We start from the raw sequence: 14,015 nt of genomic DNA on the forward strand, positions 1-14,015 counted from the left end.
CTCCGGGGTGGAGGGAATGATTTCTCCTAGGTAAAGAGGCTACTGTCTGGTGAGGATAATTTTCTGGGAAGGAGGTGAGCCGCGAACACTCGGCGGCCAAAATTTTCAGCAGGTGGGCCATATATAAAGTGGTCCCATAATGAGAGCCGGACAGGGCATATATATGTTGCATATGTTAAGGAGAGTAGATTTTGCATATACACGAATAAAGGTGACGAAGCCACACGCACACACGCAATGGAGGTGGGGGGGGCGTTGGGAGAGGACAGAAAAAGAGGGAGATTAGCTTCTATCTCCTCTGCTGGCTTGCAAGGTTAATAGGAGAACATGGTAAGATAATACTTGAGGAAATACTCGAATGCTCTCATGCATTGTCAAAGCCATCGCAGGCTTCCCAGACTCCATTTTCCTCTTCCCTCCGCCTTTGACTGCTCTCCCCTACAACCAAGCTTATCCGTGACTTCAAAGTGACTCTTTGATGCCTCCTCTGGAAGGTTCCTGCATCTACCTCCTCGTCTGACCACTCCACTCCTGCACTCAGTCATAATGTCAGACACCATTAATAAGGACCCAAGAACAAAACCCTGGGGGAAGTACCCTTCTCAGGAACCCATCATTACTGGGCTCGAGGCCCAACTCCCCATTCAATACTAATGATGTGGCCTTTGGCAAAGTCAAAACCGCTCTACGCCTCTTCTGTGAAGGTGAGGGATTCCACCAACCTCAAAATGTTCATCATCCAAGCTATGGCCGTGTGTTATTTGAGGGTTACTGTCTCTGCACGAAGGAGCACATTTTTAGCATCTCCCAGTTAAATAGACGCCGCAACACCCTTGAAGCCTCATGAGTCCTTCCAGAAAGGAATGATTCTACATTGATTTCAAAGAAGCAAAAAGAACGCGTAGTTCTTGCACTGAAGGAATAGAATGTTGAAGAGAGGAAAGGCATGAAAATAAAGGCGGTGTTGGGGGGGGGAGATGGGGGGAGTCCAAGGCTAGGAGCCAAATGCCCTGGTAGCAGCTGGGCTCAGCAAAGAATGCACAACTATTTTTAGCCTCTATTTGGGTATACTGATTTCCGGAACAATATCCTCTAATTACGGTGTCTAGGATTGCATCCTGCCCCCCCACCCTTACCCCACCAGACGCAGTAACGTGGCACTGCCCGGCAACTCTTTCCAGGGGCTCCTCCAACCAGACAGGGACTCTCAACCTTCTAGAGATGCCATCCTGGAACTGGCTTTAATTTCAACATCCATCAAAGCATTTTGCTTGCAGAGCAAAGGGCAGTCCTCGGATCCTCCTGTCAGCAGACTGCTCCACGGCCTTCTGGGGCCAGCTGTCATCCACCACAAAGCGCTGGCACCATTTTTGTTGTTGTTTTCCAAACAGCACTGCAAAAACACAATTCCGTCTTAGCAGCTCACGCAGTGGAAAAATGGACTTTATGGCCTCTTCCGGTTACCTACTGCCACATGTATGACAAGTCAGTCCAAAACTTGGTGGCTTAACACAGCCATCGAACTCTTTCTTGTGGTTCTGCGGGTTGGCTTGGCTAGCGGGAGAGTTCTGCTGCTCTTCCTTGGGGTCTTTCAGGCCATCGCAGATAACATTTGGGGCCGGTGTCATCTAGAAGCTCAACTAGGATGCTGGCTTAAGTCTTAGGACATCGCCTGGGTAATAACGTGCTCATAGGGAGGAAGAGATTCCATGAGAAGGAGAGAAGAGGAAAAAGCAGGACATGAATACCTGCGTCTCATTTTATTTTTTTAATGTTTGTTTATTTTTGAGAGAGAGCCAGAGTGTGAGTGGGGAGGGGCAGAGAGAGAGAGAGGGAGACACAGAATCCGAAGCAGGCTCCAGGCTCTGAGCTGTCAGCACAGAGCCCGACGCGGGGCTCGAACTCACGGACCGTGAGATCACGACCTGAGCCGAAGTCCAACACTTAACCGACTGAGCCACCCAGGCGCCCCTGCATCTCATTTTTTTTTTTTTTAATCCCAAAGCAGAACAACAAAATCCCAGGAGAGCATCTGGTACCTGCGTGACTACCTTTTGCTTCCTTCTTTTCCAAGACTTCACGTTCCGTGACCTCATAAGTCAAGGTCGTAGGGTGAAAAGGAGCCAGAGATGACGGGAACCAGGGAGTCAACATCCAGGCACAACCTTCAACAGGCACTTAACATCTACGAGCACACACGTACACGTGCCCACACCATACCACAACAGGGGCTGAAGGAACGGTGCACAGAGACACTTACGTGAGAACCGTAATTTTCCATCTGAAAACCTGAGCTCTCTGAGGTTTGTAACATTTCTGATAAAAATCTCTGCTGCTCTGCACTATGTCTCCTGTCAGAGGTTTTCAGCCCTGCAAAGGGTCTTGGAATTCTCCAAGTCCAATTACCTTTCCCAGAGGGAGTACTAAAAGGGATAAAGTAATGAAAAACGATTGTATGTTTTTGAATCTTCATTGCTAAGGAGGCACAGAGGTGATAAGAGGACCATAGATTTTCTTTCTGAAAATGGCGTTTCTAGACGCAATGCTTTCCCTGCCTGCCTCATCCAAACGAGCAAGCTCATCACCCTTCACTCACGTTAATTTTCTCTGTGCGTTTCTAACTGCCTGATATTATATTAGCTTGTTGTCTGCCTCCCTATAAAATACAAGCTCTCTGAAGGCAAAGACTTTACCTATCTCGTTCACTGTACACCCCCTTAATTTGCACCCGTACACATTAGACATTCGCCATCTGCTGAATGAATTAACAGTCACTGAATTCCAATTAAGTATAAGACTCTGTGGTATTTGCTTTGTGAGGCTGTGCTACGCGAGTTGAGCGGTTATCCTCAACAAAATTGCAACGCACGTTAATAACTAACGATGCTCAAGGAAACTACAAGGGCATTTGGAGGTATCGACAAAGGACAATTAACCACAGGGGGGGAAAACGTCATCAAAAATTGAACACTCTGCATTCAAGTTAAAAGATGGGAGTCAGAGAGAACTCTAGCACACAGGGGGCTTGCTGCTACTCGGGGTTCTGTCCGGAATGCCCATCGTCTGACAATCAGACCTTCTGACTCCATGACCTCGGATCATTAAAACCTGCACTTGGCTCCTTCCCCTAGAAAAATCAACATTTTTGCCTGGATCATTGGTAAGGTCCCCCTTCCATGACAGCACAGGTGGGAGCAATGCAAGAAGGGGCAGGGTTTGGGTACCAACTCCTCCGTAGGTGTGAATAGGGAAAGGATATTAAACTGATAAAGAAAGAAAGACCCCTAAGCAAACTGTCAGCTGTCGAGAACTGTCTACAAGGATGTTCTCACGGAGTTAATTATAATCAAGAGAAAAGCGCAAGCCAGACTGGAAACTTTTCAGAATTATTTATTTTGAACGCGTTTTGGCCTTCAAGCAAAATTGCGAACATTGCCCAGTTTCCACAGACCTCACCCAGATTCTCAGATTTTCAGAGCCCCTTTCTCCTCAGTGTCCTAAAAACGCCTTCTTCTTTCATCCCGCTTTTTTGGTCTGGTGTCTTTGCTCAACACTGGAAAGTGGTCTTCTATTTCTTTGATTGTTTTCTCATTGACATGGTCTCTATTCACTTCCTGGGGAAGTTCTAGTCATTGGGAATTGGGGCTTCATATACTGACCATCTAGGTCAACTATTCTCCTATGTTTTCTCTGTATCTTTTGCTTTACATTCCGAGACGTCCTTCCAAATGTTTCTTTCGGGTGTTCAAGAACATTACTTTCTGAATTAAGACTATTATGGCAATAATAGTTTTAGAGGGGCGCCTGGGTGGCTCCGTCGGTTGAGCGTTGGACTTCGGCTCGGGTCACGATCTCGCAGTTCATGAGTTCGAGCCCCACGTCGGGCTCCATGCCGATGGTGCAGAGCCTGCTTGGGATTGTCTCTCTCCCTCTCTCTCTGCCTCTCCACCATTCATGTGGTCTCTCACTCTCCCTCGCTCTCAAAATAAATAAATAAATAAATAAAAAGTTTTGGAGCAACGGTGGATAATTCGTTGTTGTGGGGAACCAGCGTCTGCACCCAAGTATTTCAGTGGCATCCTGGACTCTCCCTGCTCGATGCCAACAGCCCAGAACCTCCAGCCATCACAACCAGAAAGGTCTCCAGACACTGCCAATCACCCAGGTTGAGACCACAGATTTCAAAGAACCCTAATAATACATTCTAGCTCCATTCATGCTGTTACAAATGGCAAAATTTTGTTCTTTTTGATGGCTGAGCACTATTCCATTCTATGCATGTAGCACATGTTTTGTTTTTTTTTTTAATGTTTGTTTATTTTTGAGAGAGAGAGAGAGACAGACAGAATGCAGGCAGCGGCGGAGGCAGAAGAGAAGGAGACACAGAATCCGAAGCAGGCTCCCAGCTCTGAGCTGTCAGCATAGAGCCCCATGTGGGGCTCGAACCCACGAACCGCGAGATCATGACCTGAGCTGAATCAGGTGCTTCACCGACTGAGCCACCCAGGTGCCCCATTACCACATCTTCTTTATCCACTCATCAGCTACAGTGTATTATGCTAAGCAAAATACGTCAGTCAGAGAAAGACAAATACCATATGTAGAATTTAGGAAACAAAACAGATGAACATATGGGAAAGGGGAAAAAAAAGAGAGAGAGGGAAGCAAACCATAAGAGACTCTTAAAGAACAAACTGAGGGTTGATGGGGGGAAGCGGGTGGGGGGATGGGCTAGATGGGTGATAAGGATTAATGAGGACACTGGTAATGAGCACTGGGTGTTGTAGGTAAGTGATGAATCAGTAAATTCCACTCCCGAAACCCTGACACTGTATGTTAGTTAGTTAGAATTTAAATAAAATTTGGAAGAGAATGAATCAAAGAACCCTGCTTTCTCTATTTCTTCTTTTATGGCAGCCTGCTCTTTCAGAAGCCACGATCACTGACACAATTCAGTTCAGTTTCTCTTCTGTCCCTCGAATTATTTCCGTCTTCCAGAGTCAAGTGATCTATTTGTTCATCTTGGCCTTGACTCTCCTGAGATTTCCCTCCAATGTCTGGTGGTCTTGACTGTCTCTTCAGAGCAGGGCTTCATCTGTTGATGTAAGTGGCTCAAATGAGTCTCCAGTGTTTTGAGGGGTTTTCCCCCCAACAGACCTCTTCCCTGAATAAGGGGACAGATCAGGAACTCAGGGTGGAGTCTCTGAATCAGCCAGCTTCCCCGCAGGATGAACCAATCAAACCAGGCAGGCAGATCGACGAACCCCCTCACCAAAATGTCAAACCAGAGTGTGCTTTACTCTGGAGGCACTAACTCCCCCCACCAAAGCCCAAGAAAGACTTTCAACACTCACCCGGATGCCTGCCTCTCCTCGAACTGTCATCCGCCTCCCGTTGTAACCTACTGAACCCAAGCCAGGAAGGTCTCTGATGCTCCAGGAAAGAATGCCCCAATTTAACTCAACTATTGTTGCCTTGCCCTGGGTGTAGGTGTATTCTGGGCCCCTTCCTAACAAAGTCCTTCCACGGGTAAACGATTAAACAAAGTCCCACATCCACACCACCGAATACTTACTCAGCAACAAAAAATAAACGACTGATGCCCACAACGATGTGGGTAGACTGCAGAGCAATCACACAGAGTGAAAAAGCCAGTCTCTGAAGGTTATATACTGCATGCTTTCTGACAAAATTATAGAGGTAGGGAGATTAGCAGTTGCCAGCAGCTAGGGGCACAGGTGGTGGCACAGCATGGGTGTGATTTTAACGGGGAGCAAATGGATGATCTTTGAGATGGTGGAAAACTTCTTTATTTTGACTGCGGTGGTGGCCACATGGATAAACACGTGCAGTAAAACTATACACATCCACACACGTACTCAGAGTGCCCGTAAAACTGGTGACATCTGAATCAATTCTGGATCGTACCTATGTCAATTTCCCGGCAAGATGTTACCACTGGATGGGGCGCCTGGGTGGTTCAGTCGGTTAAGCGTCCAGCCTAAGCTTCCGTCATGATCTCACGGTTCATGGGTTCGAGCCCTGCATAGAGCTCTGCGCTGACAGCTCAGAGCCTGGAGCCTGCTTTGGATTCTCTCTCTCCCTCTCTCTCTCTCTGCCCCTCCTCCACTCACTCGCACACGTGTTCTCCCTCTCTCAAAAATAAAAAACATTAAAAAAATGTAAAGAAAAAAGTGCTTCTCAAAGTGTGTTCCCCAGTCCAGCAGGATCCGTGTCACCTGGAAACTTGTTAGAAATGCAAATTCCCAGGCCACAAGGACGCAGCTCTGGGAGTAGGACCCAGACATCTGTTTTAAAAGGCACTCCCAGGGGCGCCTGGGTGGCGCAGTCGGTTAAGCGTCCGACTTCAGCCAGGTCACGATCTCGCGGTCCGGGAGTTCGAGCCCCGTGTCAGGCTCTGGGCTGATGGCTCGGAGCCTGGAGCCTGTTTCCGATTCTGTGTCTCCCTCTCTCTCTGCCCCTCCCCCGTTCATGCTCTGTCTCTCTCTGTCCCAAAAATAAATAAACGTTGAAAAAAAAATTAAAAAAAAAAAAAAGGCACTCCCAGGGGCTTCTGACGTCTGCTAGAGCTTGAGAGCTACCCCCTTGGAACACAGTGATGAGTTCTCTACTATTCCAAGAGAGAAAGTGGTTGCATTTTTTGGATTTAAAACTTAAAAAAAAGTAAGTAGGGGAAATTCCTTATAAAATTGTTTTTATCCTAAATTTCTGCTACTGGGAACCCTGTATGTTTTAAATTCCTTCTTTTTTTTTCCCTTTTGCTCTTGCTGCTAGGAAACTCAGAGCCAAATTGGAAGGTCAGCCACAGTAAATATACTAAACCACAGAGTTATCATATGGATTCCTTCCTCCATATCCCTTCCTTTCCCTGCCCGGTTTCCTGCTTTTATTTTATTGGATTTTGTTCCTTTGGAGAGAAAAGTTATAAATACAGTCAATAAATAAAAGACCCCTTAACAACAGTGGTAATGTGCTCTTATAGGCTGCCACATGTTCTATTCCGAGAATGAAATACAGATCACGCAGACTGAGCAGATGTTACCAGATATTACATTATTTCACAAATAGATGACAGAACAGGAAAATTCAAATACTGCCTAGAAAAAAAATTTTTTTCATACGTAACTCCCAGGCATGTTCTTATGAAACAGAATTATTATTGCCCTTTTGTTTAAACATAGGAGAAAGGATCTAGCCTTAGATTTATTATATTAGTAGATTAACCACTATTGTTCTTTTGGCTGCTTGCCCTTGGGTGATGTTTTCTTGGTAAGAATTATTTTCTGTTTCCATCATCTTGAAACAAACAATGTGCATTTCAATTGTCTTTTTATTCACCCTGAGCCAACAGACCAGTACAATTCCCATCCGAAAGACTTCTAAAATTTTCTATGTAACTAACAAAACACCAGGACTACTGAGAAGTTTAACAACTCCCAGAAAGATGTTAGAGTTTGGGTTTTATCTGCAACACATTTGAACACGCCATTGAAAAAGGTATGGTTAAGAGGCGCCTGGGTGGCTCAGCCGGTTAAGCGTCCGACTTCCGGCTCAGGTCATGACCTCACTGTTCATGAGTTCGAGCCTGCGTCGGGCTGTGTCCTGACAGCTCAGAGCCTGGAGCCTGCTTTGGATCCTGTGGCTCCCTCTCTCTCTACCCTCCCAGCCGCCCCCCCCCCCCCCCCCCCCGCTGACTCTCTGTCTCTCTCTCTCTCTCTCTCTCTCTCTCAAAAATAAACATTAAAAAAAAGAAAAGGTATGGTTAAATAAATGCTCCCTTAAAAATGAGATGAACCACCACAACAGTCAGTAAGTGTTTCTGGAGCAACACTTAAGTTGTTCCTTTAAAGTCTAAACTTTGGAGGATAGAGAAAAGATCAAAAACATATTTTCTGACGACTGAAAATAGATCACTTGCGTAGATCAACTACGTTTCCACTGGACAGCACTCTAGCCCCCCGTGTCCTAGACCCCATGGTTCCATGTCCCTTCAAATCTACCAGACTCATTCTTGAAGATGCGCCTAATCATTTTCGAGGGGCTGGTCCCAACCGGGCCGCCGACAACAGGCTGGGTCCTGTTCAATTAAACGGCACCTTGAAACTGCAGCCCGCTCGCTCCCAACACCAGCACCTGCTAGACAACCCTGCTACTCCATCCCCCAACAACACAGAGCCCCCTGGGCATCAACGCGGGAACATTCCAGACTTCTAACAAGTGTCAGAGAACACCCTCTGTATTAGATTCCTACAGCTGCTGCAGAAGTCACAATAAACTTAGCGGCATAAAAAGAACACCAATTTATTATCTTACCGTTCTGGAGGTCAGAAGTCTGATGACAGACCCACGGAGCTGTATTTCTTCCTGGAGGTTCTAGGGGAAAATCTGCTTCCTTACTTTGTCCAGCTTCTAGAGGCCCACCGCACCCCTTGGCTTATGGCTCCTTATAACTGCCAGGCTCACAATACCTGGCTGAGTCCCTGCATCACATTTTTCTTCTCCTCCCTTTTTTTTTATGTTTATTTATTTTTAAAAATTTTTTTTCAACGTTTATTTATTTTTGGGACAGAGAGAGACAGAGCATGAACGAGCGAGGGGCAGAGAGAGAGGGAGACACAGAATCGGAAACAGGCTCCAGGCTCCGAGCCATCAGCCTAGAGCCCGACGCGGGGCTCGAACTCACGGAACGCAAGATCGTGACCTGGCTGAAGTCGGACGCTTAACCGACTGCGCCACCCAGGCGCCCCTATGTTTATTTATTTTTGAGAGAGAGAGAGAGAGAGAGAGAGAGAGAGAGCACGGGCAGAGGAGGGGCAGAGAGAGAGGGGGACAGAGGATCCGAAGCGGACTCCGTGTGGACAGCAGAGAGCTCAATGGGGAGCTTGAACTCACAAACCTACAACCCGAGCCGAAGCCGGACGCTCAACCAACTGGGCCACCCGAGCCTCCCCTCCTGCTTCCGCTTTTAAAGACTGTTGTGATTATATTTGGCCCACCTGGGTAATCCCGGCCATCACCTACGTTAACCGTTGCTCATTAGCCCACCTTATCTCACTCGCAACCTTGACTTCCCTTTGCCAGGTAACAAATGTACGGATTTCTGAGGATTAAGACATGGACGTCTTTGGTGGGGAGGTAACATTATTCTGTCTACCATGACCCGTGAGCCGACATGTGAGGAACCGGGTGACCAACAGACGAGGCTGGTGGCCTGACTAAGGCGGGGCTCCAGCCTACAAATCGGGACTTGGTGACCTGAGCGAAAATCAAGAGTCAGACACTCAAGCGACTGAGCCACCCAGGCGCCCCTGGGCCACCTACTCCTGATTTCAGCTCAGATCACGACCTCTTGGTCATGAGATTAAGCCCCGCATCGGGCTCTGCACTAAGCATGGAGCCTGCTTGGAATTCTCTCTCCCTCCCTCTCCCTCCGCTCCTCCCCTCCTCATATATTCTCTCTCTCTCTCTCTCTCTCTCTCTCTCTCTCTCTCTCTCTCAAAATAAATAATACATAAACCTAAAATGATAATAGTAATAATAAAATATATGCTCCATGGTACCAAGGGACTAAGTCTAGAGATGTAACATCCTAGATCGAAGAGTATCTTGGCAATCGTCAATTGGGAGATAAAGAGCTAAGGTTCAGAGAAGGGAAGCAGGGTCATTTAATTTATGGAAGAGGTAAGATTAGAAATCAGCCCCGGGTTGGAAGTCATGAGGCTCTCTCCTCAGTACCACTCAAACATTTATTAGGACTGTCACGCCACGCTAGGACGTTGCATATCTAACAGACGATGGCTGTTATGCCCAACCCACTGAGGACATTTCCTTTGAACTCCGTCCGGGTGGGGCATCCGGCCCTTCTGATGTGTGGGAGCCGCTCTCCTTACACTGACTTCCAACTGTGTCTTTAAAATCATTATTTGAGAGGCGCCTGGCGGCTCAGTCGATTAAGCGCCAGACTCTTGACTTAGGCTCAGGTCGTGATCTCACGGGTGCGTGAGTTCCAGCCACACATTGGGCTCAGCGCTGGCAGCACAGGGCCTGCGTGGCATTCTCTCTCTCCCTTGCTCTCTGCCCCTCCCCTGCTCATGCTCTCTCTCTCTCTCTCTCTCTCTCTCAAAATAAATAAAGACATTAAAAATAAAATAAAATGATTATTTCAGCCAAGCTCCAATACCATGGGGAAACTTTTCACCACACGGACAAAGCAGAACACCTAACTGTCCATTCACTTTAGCAGCCATTAGGTAGAGATAAACCCTTTCATCTGACTTGAAATGATTGCAAGAAAAGTATTAATGTTCACGTCGATGTGGCAAATGTGCTTTTCATTCTTTTATCTTTTCTATGTTTTCCAGATATTCTGAGTCAGCTTGATTTTTATGATAATGGAAAGAAGTGGTACTTGTTTTTTAAAAAAATACAATAATGAGAAGTATTACGTTTTTGGTCATTGGTTTTGTTCCCTTGTGATCCTGTATTTTCGAGAAACTGGGTATTTAAAAAAATTTTTTTAACGTTTGCGTATATTTCAGAGACAGAGAGAAACAGAGCATGAGCATGGGAGGAGCAGAGAGAGGGGGAGACCCAGAATCCAAAGCGGGCTCCAGGCTCCGAGCTGTCGGCACAGAGCCCGACGCGGGGCTCGAACTCACAAACCGCGAGATCATGACCTGCGCTGAAGTCAGACGCCCGGCCAACTGAGCCACCCAGAGGCCCTAAGAAACTGGATATTTAGAACAAACGTTTCCTTTGTATTCTCAGAGATATTTCTCCTAGCTGTTCTTTTCTTCATTACTAAGGGATCTCTGCTTTATCCCACATTGCTACAAAATACAAATAGAACAGCTTTACTGCTGACTGTACCTCAGTAAGCAAGACTATGGACCATATAAAACTGAAACGTCCCCATCAGCAAAAAGAAGAAGCCAAAACATGTGGCCATGCATGCATCCCAAACACAAGATCCTCAGCCTGACTTAACCAAAGTTCTCTGGCTTCATGATGTTTTCCCTCTCAGTTATCACTACATTTATTATTCGGGCCAACTCCTTTCTACTATAATTTCATATCAAATAAAGAAATGTGTTCAGAGACTGTAACTCTAAGTAGGAACACAAGTCTGGCCTCTCATAACCCACGTTCCCTGGGATGCAATTAGTTTAATCTCTTTTCTGAACATGTTCTTAATATAGGCTTTTACCATGGACCATTTTTCACGTGTCTTGGTTTTTCATCACTCAATTCTTGAGTAAGACCACAGACATTAAAATGATAACATACCACGTTAAAGTCATGGGCAAGTTCAAGGGGGGAAATAACTCGCTCCGTCTGCAGTTAGAGTGAGGGAAAGTGATTACAGATCATGACAGCATCGTTTTCATAATATTTTGGACTTGGTTCTTCCTGTCACATTTAGGTTAATGGAGTCACAATCGAAAGTTTGTCTAAGGCATTCAGAGGTCACTGTGCACCCGGTTTGGGGTGGGGGGGGCACATTTTCTGAGAGCCAAGACTTTAACAGTTAGATGGCAATCAGATCCCCAATACAAAAGGATCCCAAAGCCCCCAAATACAAATGTACACAGTAAGAAACAGTCTTCCTCAAAAGGGACTCTGAATTTAAAAGCCTATCAGAGAGAAGGAATTCAAGCCTTACCTGCTACCCAAATGTTCAAGGTTTAATATTGATTATTAATAATATAGGGCTCAAGGAGTCCCACAATCAATTGGCCTGACCTTCTCCACCAAGATTCAGATGCTCCCCAGGATGGCCCCCCATCAGCCAGCCTTGCACCCTACATGCTTGGCTCTCTCCCTCCATTTTACCCTACTGACTACTATTTCCTTCTGTAGTTTCAGCCCCCCAAAACACTCTGACATATGGGAAGATCATTAGCTGTCAGGACTAGAACTTGACTGATCTGACCCGCCTGCTCATGTCTTTTAAAATCTTCTGTCTCCGCTCTAATAATAATTATTACCATAATCATATTAATGGCTAACACTCACCGAATGCTCTCCACATGCCAAGAATTTGTGCTTGAATTATCTCGTTTTACTCCTGTGACGACGGTATGAGGTAGGTATCTGTTATTAAACTCCCTGAGCCTCAGTGTTCTCATCTGTAAATTGGGGGCATGCAAAATGACGCTCATACAGTGGGTAAATACTAGGTCTGGGAATCACACCCAGGAATTCTTAACGCCAGGGTCCATGCTCTTTAACATTAAAGTACACTTGCCTCCTTGCTAGCAAAATTCCCAAGGTCAACCTAGACCATTCAATCCATAAAACTTCTAGGGTTCATCTCATTCCAAAGGATACACGTATACTCTTTGATATATATCATATTATATATACGATATGAGACAAGTTGCAAAAATAGCACGAGACAGTTTCCAAACATTCTTTATCCAGCTTCCCTCAAGCCATGCTTTTTTTTTTTTTTTTCACATTGTCTTCAGTCTTTAGGTCATCATGGTCAAACTCTCATCAACTGAACCACAGCACGATAGGGACACGGCCACAAAAGCCATCTAATAATTTAATACTGCCTCACATGAACAACATGACGTTCCCCTTGGTGGAGGCTCCCAGAGGACCATCTCGCACTTTACCTGTTATTATTAATGATTTCCTCTGCGCATAGCACAGGCACCAACCCCACAGAGCGCACAGGTTTACACGACAAACGATCAAGGATTCTGAACTTTGTGGGGTCTTTGATTCATTTAAAGAATCGCCCCTCTCCCTAGGAAACGTAGAGACAAACAATCCCCTATCTTCCAGGTAGTTTGCAGACGCAGGGTACCTCTCTTTGAGTTCATTCTGATCTGTTTTATTTTTTGAAAGCTAACAACCGCAGTCTGACCTGCTAACCCGCTCAACTATCTTTTCCTCAATCTCCATAGAGCTTCTCCACATCACTCACCCTGGGGAGGCTGCCAAAGACTTGTGGAACCACTCCTCCGAAGACAGGGCTTTCACACCGCTGAGCCGTTGTTGGTTTGGGGCTGTGGACGTGGCGGCTTGCCAAAGAATACATGTAACGGCCACCAGGACAGTCTCGTCGGCAGTGAGGACAGCGAGTCCCCTTCTCCCACCGCATCAAATCCACGACTTCAGGGATTTCCTGACTCGAGCACAGCCTAGGCGTCTCCTCAGCTACACGCTTGCTGAAGGTCAATCCACTTATCCATGCCGACCCCAGCGACTTCTCAAAAATTAGTATTTATGAGTCTAATATTCTGTCCAAGCCAAACACTCTAAGTTAAATGTAACTGGCTTTTTTTTTCCTTGACAAAATGAAAGTCTGAGATTTTTCAGGCCAAGAGTCTACCAGAGGACTGACTATTAATGAAATCGTTATTTCATTATTAATGAAATGCGGTTATTAATGAAATCGGAACACCTAGGAAAGGTCTTAAAAGAGAATCGGGGGACAGCTGGTCCTTGAGTTACTTGGATCCAGGGACTGAGCCTGCCTCAGATAATATGTTGACTTCATTTTCAAATATTAATGGGTTAAAAAAAATAACAGGTTTTTTTTTTTTCCAATAATACCCACGTTTTAAAAACACAACTCTGGGGGCGCCTGGGTGGCGCAGTCGGTTAAGCGTCCGACTTCAGCCAGGTCAGGATCTCGCGGTCCGTGAGTTCGAGCCCTGCGTCGGGCTCTGGGCTGATGGCTCAGAGCCTGGAGCCTGTTTCCGATTCTATGTCTCCCTCTCTCTCTCTGCCCCTCCCCCGTTCATGCTCTGTCTCTCTCTGTCCCAAAAATAAATAAAAAAGTTGAAAAAAAATAAAAACACAACTCTGGGACACCTGGGTGGCTCAGTTGGTTAAGCACCCGACTTTGGCTCAGTTCATGATCTCACAGTTTGTGAGTTCAAGCCCTGCATCAGGCTCTCTGCTGTCAGTATGGGGCCTGCTTCAGAGGATCCTCTGTCCCCCTTTCCCTCTGTCTCTCCCCAGCTTGCTCTCTCTCT

The 14,015-nt window shown here is 46.2% G+C and overlaps 1 long non-coding RNA gene across 1 annotated transcript in view; it reads right to left on the reverse strand.

The window, feature by feature from the left end:
* Positions 1–4,645: 4,645 nt before the first annotated feature.
* Positions 4,646–14,015, reverse strand: part of LOC123382328 — a 55,933-nt gene continuing 46,563 nt past the window's right edge. Inside the window, exon 3 of the long non-coding RNA XR_006590550.1 lies at positions 4,646–5,095. This is a non-coding gene — a long non-coding RNA (uncharacterized LOC123382328). The remainder of the gene's footprint in view (positions 5,096–14,015) is intronic.

The sequence above is a fragment of the Felis catus genome, chromosome E2 (genome assembly GCF_018350175.1).
Source record: "Felis catus isolate Fca126 chromosome E2, F.catus_Fca126_mat1.0, whole genome shotgun sequence".
NCBI classification, from domain to species: domain Eukaryota; kingdom Metazoa; phylum Chordata; class Mammalia; order Carnivora; family Felidae; genus Felis; species Felis catus.